Source organism: Schistocerca cancellata, chromosome 7 (assembly GCF_023864275.1).
Source record: "Schistocerca cancellata isolate TAMUIC-IGC-003103 chromosome 7, iqSchCanc2.1, whole genome shotgun sequence".
Taxonomy (NCBI): domain Eukaryota; kingdom Metazoa; phylum Arthropoda; class Insecta; order Orthoptera; family Acrididae; genus Schistocerca; species Schistocerca cancellata.
Genome location: NC_064632.1, coordinates 102,036,780 through 102,045,712, shown reverse-complemented (window position 1 = coordinate 102,045,712; position 8,933 = coordinate 102,036,780).

Below are 8,933 nucleotides of genomic sequence, written 5' to 3'. Positions count from 1 at the left end.
AAGTCATGGCAGCTACGTCGTCAGCTTCATAAGTACGTTTTGTGGCTGCCAGGGATGCGAGTCACTGTCTACTATCTCTTTGTATTCGCGCGTCGTTACTGGGATTTGGAGATCTAACTTCTACAGTTTCAACTTGTCGAGAGGGCCCTGCCCTGTTTGAATCCCGCCAGTTCTGATTAAATTCAGGTCTGTCATCATGATTATATCGTCTGTCATGTCGGTAGTTTCTGTAGTTTCTTTCTTGTCGGTTAAGAGGTGGAGAACTTCTCCCTGAATCGTAATTGCGAGGTTGACCGTTGAGTCTGAAGGTATTGTGTCTCCTTGATATTAATTCTTCTGATTCCCATATTGTCTGTTGCTACAATTGTTTCTGTCATAATCATTACCACGGAGAAGAGATCTTACCCTGTAACTATTGTTATTCTGCCAACAGTAGTCATACGGGTGGCGTCTATTTTGGTCATGATTTGCGATATGAAAGTAGTCTTGTCGTGTCTGGTTATTATTTCTGTCATCACGAAATTGTGACGGATGTGACCTCTAATTGTTGTTTTCCTGTTTTCGCATTTCGCGACAGTCTATGCCGATTTCCAGTTCTTGTAAAAGTGCCTGAAAACCTCAATGACATCTTTGCATTGTCCTGCCAAAATAACATGTCTCAAATGTTCAAGCAATTTAATTAAGCACATATGGATGAGTTCTGATGGGCTGTATGGGTTTGACAATAACTGATTTTTGTGCAACATATCATCGAAATATTTTACAGGGCTAGAAAATACAGATTGTTCCAAATGTTTCATCATTATGATACTGTATCTTACTCGATCTTGAGTAGCATGTGACCAATATGTAGAAAGGAAGACATGATAGAAATTTCCTTGACTTGACGCGAATGACCGATCGCATTCTTACTGCTGGTTCATTTTCTAGATAGCCCCACATCAATTCCAATCTGTGCTCCAATGACCAATTAGGAGGAAAGCAATGAGCAAACTGATGAAGCCAAGCGTGTGGATGTATATCATTACCGGAGTTCTTGAATGTTTTAAATTTACGTGTTGTGATAAATAGTTTATAGTCAAAATCATCGTGTCGGCGAGTTGCAAATCTGTCATTGTTACGTTGTGTCGGCGAGTTGCAAATCTGTCATTGTTACGTTGTGTCGGCGGTTCTGTTTCAAGATTCGGTGCACGTTGCCACCGCCTGTCAAAAACTCTAAAATACCCTGTATTGTTGAGTTGTGACTTTTCCTTATTTCTGAATCCCTCTTCCCGTGTCGGAGCGCGAGTGATCTCTGAAATATGTAATTCTTGTATTACCTGTGCTAACTGATCTTATACTTCCCGCATTTGTCTTTTGTACTGTGTATTGATTTGATTCAGATTTCGTTTGAATTTCTTAATTTGTTCGTACTCTTCTGTGTCAGTAAAGGCTACCGGTCTTGTATCAGATCATCATCTACCGGTCTTGTATCATTCAGATCATCATCTACCTTTGTAGATAAAATAGTTAGCTGATCCGAAAGTTCGACTACTTTTTCCGTTAATATACTGATTTCCTCCTTGTGTTTTTCTGAACTCAGTTTTAAAGTGTCCATTTGTGTCGAAAGCATATCTGCTGTGTCCTTTAAGTTTTCCTGAGTTTCAAGTTGCGTGACCATATCGGTGGACGCAACTGAGTCAATTTTAACCTGGAAGGTGTCGTGATTTTCGTGAACAATAGTCTAAAGTTCTTTTATGGCTGCTTCATGATTCTGTAATGTGTTGTCATGTAACGAAAAAATAGGCTGAAAATGCTAAACCATTTTCGTTTTTACGTCTTTACAAACTTTTTGACATTTAGATTCGATTTTAAGTAAATCAACAGTTAAACCTTCACATGTTTTGTGTCTAACTTTTGAAGATTTAGTTCCATTCTGTCTAACTTTTGTAGCTGTTGCTGTGTTCGTTACTGATTTTGTTCCATTGTGTCTAGCTTTTGAAACTTTAAACCTGAATCTATGGTATTTGCAAGATTTTTGTTCTATCATTTCGCATTCCTGAGGCGAGCTATTGCCGACTGATCGATCGACAATACTTCCCTGTTCACTAACTGTTTCACTGTCTACACAGTTATTTACTGCGTGGTCCATTTCCATACGCACAATTACCAAATTATTTTGGACGTTTCTCACTTCATTACAAGGTAGTGCGGACACGCTACGCTCGTCGTCACTATCATTTCACAATTTACTTTGTAGCCTAGTGTTGCGCTTTTCACACGCCATGATTATTACAGAATTTCACATGGTAACACAGAAAAACACAATTTGAAGAGCAAAAATACGAAAACACTTTAAAAATAACATTGACAATAATATCTAATTAATTGCAAACGCGACTGCGAAATACTTGGTGCAAATCCGCATGCATGCTACAATTGCTTTGTTCATTACAATATTGTACAACAATGAAAAACTACAACTACAAAGGAAATTCTCTATACAATTACGCGCTAGCAGTATCAATAACTAATCATGCACTAATTATTCAAAATACCACAAAAATCAGAAGATTCCAGTCGGGTATGATGGCAGGGTCGCCTGATGAAACTTCTTTATTAAAATTCTTTTCTGCTTCTATTGCTGAATGAAATGGGAAGTTGAAGCTTCTACGTTATTTAATTCTGGAACAGCTAAGTAAACCTGAACGTACTGAGCCTACATTCTCTTTACTTATTCTTATCATGTCAACACTGATCCACAATATTCTAGCGCAACGCAATCTGACTGCTGAAGAAAAAGATAACCTGACTTCAAATAATTAATTCAAAAGAATGGCCCTGAGTAAAACAAATCCTAACGATAACCTATACATTTCATTAAGCACTTACCTCACAAATCTTCATTACGCGAACTACTGTAATACAGCGAGCCTCAATACTGCCAGCTAAATAAAAGATTTTATCTACTAAAGCCACTAACTACTAATAGGCATGTGGTTAGGAAAGGAAATCTTTTGTTGCAAACCAAATAATGTATTTTTTTACCTTAATAATGTGACATCCAGTACAGGAACGAATATAAATGACGATTTATATTCGACATTGGCATCTAGTACAAAGGTATATAATCATGAATAATATTCAATCTCCAAGTCGAACATGTACAGACCGTTAGCCTCCGCTAACGCTTCAGACTTCTACCCTCCATCAATGCTAACTTCTCTCATCTAACATCCATCACTGCTCTCTGTTAACTTCTCTCATCTAACATCCATCACTGCTCGCTGTTCACCTCCAACTGTCCAACAGTACTTCAATCACTGCTGGCGACTAACTTCCAACTGCCCAACGCTACTGGCGATTAACTTCCAACAACGAGTTCAACCAGGCACAGAGTCTCTTACAAAGAAATCGCAGTGCAGATCCAATGCAAAGCGCTACACAGCGCTGCCAACACAGAGGCAGCTCACTTGCACGTTGATACTGGCCGTGGAACCGAGGATTATGGAAGCTCCGAGGAACGAAAGAAATGAACATTTCCAAATTCCCTGCTATTTTCTGCTATTACCTTCTCAGTTTGAAGTTAAATATTTGGTTGGTTAAGTCCAAAATATATCTGGAGCTTTCCAGAGACGTATCAAATGCGAGTGTCGTAAGATCTCCTCGTAACAGAATTGTTCATCACACAGTCAAGTGAAGATATCTGCTCGCTGTTTATTTTACTGCGAGTAGCATATATTTATCAGCATTTCATGCCAGCTGAAAAAAATCCCGATGTATCTCTGATTTGTGTAAACTGGAATTTTACCACATGAACATCAATTCCTTCTAGAACCCACCACATACTTGTGATGCAAGTAGGCTTGTTAAAGTTAGAACAAATAAATGTGCGTTATCAACATACTTAACTGTAGTAACTGAGATCACTCTATATGTTCTATTCAGTATACTAACTAAACACAACGTATTAATATAGTAATAATCCGCTTCAGTTGTCAGTAATTTCTTAATTCTTACTCAATCAAGCCTAACGCATCACCTTCATGTGCCTCGCAGTTGTTAGGACATTGGACTCGCATTCCAAGAGACGACTTTTCAGATTCGCGTGCGACCATCCAGGAGTAGATATGTAAAACATTCTCGGTTTTTTTTGCTATGTAAATTCGTGATAATATCTCGACCTTTGGATGATAGCCTCCATCGTCATCGTCACGAGCAAGTGACTTTCTTCACTGCGACTGTGGTGGCCTATATAGCCTGTGGACGGCTTCTGATTGGTCGGCTTGTAATTGGTTGGCGATTACGTATTGCTGTCGCAGACGATGTCAGGACCTGCGCTGGTGGCGCCGCCGCTTCAGTGAGAACGTCTCCAGAAAGCTATATTGTGCTCGTATCACGCTGAGTAAATGTTTTACAGAAGTACACTCCTGGAAATTGAAATAAGAACACCGTGAATTCATTGTACCAGGAAGGGGAAACTTTATTGACACATTCCTGGGGTCAGATACATCACATGATCACACTGACAGAACCACAGGCACATAGACACAGGCAACAGAGCATGCACAATGTCGGCACTAGTACAGTGTATATCCACCTTTCGCAGCAATGCAGGCTGCTATTCTCCCATGGAGACGATCGTAGAGATGCTGGATGTAGTCCTGTGGAACGGCTTGCCATGCCATTTCCACCTGGCGCCTCAGTTGGACCAGCGTTCGTGCTGGACGTGCAGACCGCGTGAGACGACGCTTCATCCAGTCCCAAACATGCTCAAGGGGGGACAGATCCGGAGATCTTGCTGGCCAGGGTAGTTGACTTACACCTTCTAGAGCACGTTGGGTGGCACGGGATACATGCGGACGTGCATTGTCCTGTTGGAACAGCAAGTTCCCTTGCCGGTCTAGCAATGGTAGAACGATGGGTTCGTTGACGGTTTGGATGTACCGTGCACTATTCAGTGTCCCCTCGACGATCACCAGTGGTGTACGGCCAGTGTAGGAGATCGCTCCCCACACCATGATGCCGGGTGTTGGCCCTGTGTGCCTCGGTCGTATGCAGTCCTGATTGTGGCGCTCACCTGCACGGCGCCAAACACGCATACGACCATCATTGGCACCAAGGCAGAAGCGACTCTCATCGCTGAAGACGACACGTCTCCATTCGTCCCTCCATTTACGCCTGTCGCGATACCACTGGAGGCGGGCTGCACGATGTTGGGGCGTGAGCGGAAGACGGCCTAACGGTGTGCGGGACCGTAGCCCAGCTTCATGGAGACGGTTGCGAATGGTCCTCGCCGATACCCCAGGAGCAACAGTGTCCCTAATTTGCTGGGAAGTGGCGGTGCGGTCCCCTACGGCACTGCGTAGGATCCGACGGTCTTGGCGTGCATCCGTGCGTCACTGCGGTCCGGTCCCAGGTCGACGGGCACGTGCACCTTCCGCCGACCACTGGCGACAACATCGATGTACTGTGGAGACCTCACGCCCCACGTGTTGAGCAATTCGGCGGTACGTCCACCCGGCCTCCCGCATGCCCACTATACGCCCTCGCTCAAAGTCCGTCAACTGCACATACGGTTCACGTCCACGCTGTCGCGGGATGCTACCAGTGTTAAAGACTGCGATGGAGCTCCGTATGCCACGGCAAACTGGCTGACACTGACGGCGGCGGTGCACAAATGCTGCGCAGCTAGCGCCATTCGATGGCCAACACCGCGGTTCCTGGTGTGTCCGCTGTGCCGTGCGTGTGATCATTGCTTGTACAGCCCTCTCGCAGTGTCCAGAGCAAGTATGGTGGGTCTGACACACCGGTGTCAATGTGTTCTTTTTTCCATTTCCAGGAGTGTAGTTTCTCCGTTTTACTATTCGATAACATAGGCAATCTAACGTTACAGCCTGTTTTATGTAAAGAACGTTGTAGCCTTAGGAGTGCGTGTGTTTATGTTCTCTCTTACCGATACCTTCCAGGTACCGATTCTAGACTTTAGAACACTATATTAGAGTTGATAGCTTGGTTGATTTACGTAAAATGCGTCGAACTCTGTTGCGCATAAAAATGATTCGTTTCTTGTTGTTCTAAACTGCCTGCTATTGCATTGTGGCACTTTGAAATCTGTTACTATACATCGATAAGGTGTGCTAAGCTGCTCGACATGGACGCATCTCGAGATGGGTGAGGACTTGCGAAGTTCCATTCATTCACGAGACGAGCAGTGTAGAATTCTGTAGCATTCTTCTTCTGGTCGGTTGCTGATTAATTCGGTAATGGTGCTGAATGGCGAGTTGGTCAATGACATTGTGGGGAAGGTCTCTTCACTATCCAATTTTACTCTAAGACAGAGAGAATGCTCTATGACTCACATATGCAGGGATAGATCGTAAATTAAGCACTATGCTCGAGGCGTTAGAAATATGTGTAGCTTTGTCTGGTATACTCTGATGATTTATGTGTTCGAGAATTAACACTGAATGGACGTACTGCATAGTCATCAATCCACGTTCGTAATTATACTCGCAAAGGGAAAAAGGATGGTTTAGCGATGATACTGCAATTCAGGGAAACATGCTGTCACATCATTGACCGGTGTTGAAGTTATAGCAAAATTGCTAAAATTGTTCGCACTATTAACTGTGATGCTTGTTATTAGAGTACATCGATGGCGTCTTTTCCATCCCATCTGTGCACTGGTATGCAGGATGGACAGTACCTCCTGGGGTGGATAGCACCGAAACACTGATAGAGTACATGAGAGCAATATGAGGAATTAATCGAAAGGGTGCGTAGAGTTATCAGCTATTCTGTCAGTGTCAGAGACGAGTCTAAAAGTAGAGTTCATGAATCACCTTCGGACTGTAGTTTGGAGACTCTACACAATGCGAGAATACTCTTCTAGTTTCCTTATGTTGTAACTGTCTAAAAAAATCAGCCAATTTGTGGCGTGTTATGCTATCTGCTGTAAGAACATGATTTATACTGTGCAATGTATAGTTTCCAGCGAAATGGTATGGATCAAAACTTCTTAATGTGAGTTTAGAACCTGACACAGGTCTCAAAGTCGTGGCAGAAAAGCGAAATGTTTGGAATTGTACAAAAGCGTGTTAGAAAACAGTGTTTCAAACAACTAAACAGGACCAGAGGGAGCGTCCTTTGCGACTTAGTATAGTATTTGGGATACGGTCATTCGCCTAGAGAAGGTGATCAAACTTTAAAGTGGCCTCTGCAGTGGCTGTATATTTAATAGGGTCGTGCCACAGATGTGGCAGTAGCAGCAGCAGTTTGATATGTAAAATCGGTGAGGGATGGGGTATACCATTAGGAATGTTTGGAGGGCTGCACACTGCCCTATTGTGGGAAGCATTGTGCAATCTCTTTCTCCACGCTGGACCACACCGCAGCTATGTGTCATTGCGCCAGCATCGGTGCCTATGTGACTTCTGTATTGGATGAAGTTAGCGGAGCTTTTATAGTTCATAGTTTTTCTCTGTTGCGGGGATAGAGAATAACAATGATAGCAGGTTCCGCTGACTGACTTGAATCGAAGCGGATGTGCTTTGTACTGTAGTATCTGTATCTAGTTTGGAGACGTATCACATTGTGCGTATTTCCACCAAATGGTCAAAACATAGTTGTGTTGCACGAACTCAGGTCGTTCGGCTTCTACAAGGGTTACAGAAGGTGGTGGATATGTCTTTCTCTGACTTCTGCTCAGTTCTGACTTAAATTGGAACGATCACATGCGGAAAGCTGTAGAAATGGGATCAGTTGCAAGAAGTGTAGGGGGCGACTAAAACCACATTGGAATTATACTGCAGCAGCTAGGTTCGGGAAAGGTGACTCGTTTCGAGGTATGGGAGTGCCAGAAATACGATTGAGTAGTGGTTGTAATAATTAAAGGAATTGTCAATAGGATCCAATGCAGATATGTGCTTGAATGGAAAGACCCGATTCCAAATCATGGACATCATTTCTAGCGCATAGCGTAACACTAGAGATCTGAGAAGCTAGTGTACATTCTCTTACGACCTCAATCAACACCTCATCTACTACTGCTGTCTGTGTTCCTTCTCAATCAGTCATCACCTGTAACTCGGTGGATATATCACGGAACCTCTGATATGGTATTGAGACAGAATGCGCTACAAATACTATAGAATTATTTAGCTTGGGCGGTGTGAGGGAGTCTCAAATACCACTTACATACCACGTTCCTTAGCCGAATCACTCTGAAAATACGGTGATTTTATCATAAGACCGCATGGTTGGCCATATGTTGGTCTGATAATACACATTTCTACGATCACCGTCATGGTATTTCTCCAGAAAGAACCACCTCATTCTGAGGTAATGTCGTACCTCGATTTGTAAGGCAGGTATAGCTTTTAACGTGGATACTTCCGTGCAGCTGTAGAACCAACACTGCTTGTGACGGTAACATACAGTAGTTGTTGCTATAGGGTTTTTTAACATCTGACCGATTTCGTCTCTCTTTCTAAAACACAGTGGTAGCACTCGCAGGAAAAACCTAAGAGACATGAGCTGATTTTCGGTCAGTTTTATTTTGCATCATGTGGAATCATTTATTGGTCAAGAATTATACTTAGCAGTAGTGGGGGGGGGGGGGGGTGATATTTTCGCATTTTAGCATCAGGCTTATAATGTATGAGTTTGTGTTCCAACATGCGTAAGGAAGGTACAGATATTTCCATTTCCAGAGCCACAGTCTTCAGCAGGGTGTATTTCCGATACTTCGCTCATTGTCGAATGCCATTCAATTGAGACCGCGATTGTAACATTTAATTGTAAGTATAATGATAAAACATATGTGACCCGTTTTCTAGAATGATTCCGTGCATGCATGGCCTGTGGTGGGAATGATTCACATTTCCCGTTAACGGCAGCAGCCGTCCGAATGCAGAGGCCTGTTGGAGTGTAGGAATGTATCTGAGTTAACT